Source organism: Sinocyclocheilus rhinocerous, unplaced genomic scaffold, assembly GCF_001515625.1.
Source record: "Sinocyclocheilus rhinocerous isolate Xijiao unplaced genomic scaffold, SAMN03320098_v1.1 scaffold686, whole genome shotgun sequence".
NCBI classification, from domain to species: Eukaryota; Metazoa; Chordata; class Actinopteri; order Cypriniformes; family Cyprinidae; genus Sinocyclocheilus; species Sinocyclocheilus rhinocerous.
Window position 1 is genome coordinate 309,898 of NW_015647963.1, and position 1,286 is coordinate 311,183.

Consider the following 1,286-nt stretch of genomic DNA (forward strand, 5'->3'; position numbering starts at 1 on the left):
GTGTGTTCGACTTGACGCGGACCGACTGTGCAGACCGATCGGTGTATTACAGTACCACGAGAGCTTAAGAGAGCAGACTGCTCCGTGCGCTTTCGAATCGCTCTCGCGGATGTCAAACACTTGATCTGCGCCGCACCTCTTCTAGTCGAACACACTGGCTAGTGCTGCAGGCTTATTGGCTCACTGACGCTGATGAGATTAACCCCTTAGGTATCGAAATTTGGTACCGAACGACGAGACGTTTTCGATACTCGATGGTATCAAGGCAATTCGGTCGGTGCCTAAAAAGTATCAAACTCGATACCCAGCCCTACTTTTGAGTGATTTTGAAGCATCTTACTTGTATCAGGTACTGACATGGCAGAAAATGATAAAAACACTAAAGGAACAAAATTACCTGATGGAATAGAAACTTCATCCTCATTATTGCTCTGTTGTTCCTCAGCTGCGGTTTCTCTCTTCATCTTCATCATCTTCCTGCAGTCCAGTAGTTTGACTGAGCACATCTTCAGTGGCGTCTGCAGCATCTGCTGTTCTCCAGCATTACAGTCTGAACCCAGAGACTCTGTGGAGGTTTGATCGCTGGATCCATGACTGTCACACACACTCCTGAGCGTCAGTGGAACAGAGTAAAGCGAGGCTGAGCTCTGAGTCCTGTGTGTCTCTGGATCTCTGTTCAGAGTTGATCTCTGACGCTCCAGACTGAATCCGTCCCATCAGTCACACACAACCAGACCTTTTCCAGCTCCTGTAAAAAATAATCATAAATAATATGTTCATTTTTTATATTTTGTTGAGAATCCTTTGCAGGCAATGACTGCCTTAAATCTGGAATTTATGGGCATCACCAAAGACTGGGTTTCCTCCTTTGATATGCTTTGCCAGGCCTTTCACAGATGATGTTGTATGCTTTGGATCATGAGCTGTTCCAAGCCTTCTCTATACTTTTTTCTTCCCATCATTCTGGTACAGGTTCATCTTAATTTACTCCGTCCAAAGAATGCTTTTCCAAAAGTAGTCTGGCTTTTTTAGATGTTTTTTTTTTTGGCAAAGTCTAAGCTGACCTTTCTATTCTTGAGGCTTATGAATGGTTTGCACCTTGTGGTGAACCCTATGTATTTGCTCTTGTGAAGTCTTCTCTTGATAGGGGTAAAGCGTTTTGCATATGCTTCGTTAAATATGAAGCAGTTTTACTCAAGATGCCTTCAAAGTAGATACCAAAGATGATCATAACTAATGTCCATCACATATGCGGACTGATATCTAAAAGTTTTTTTATTTTTATT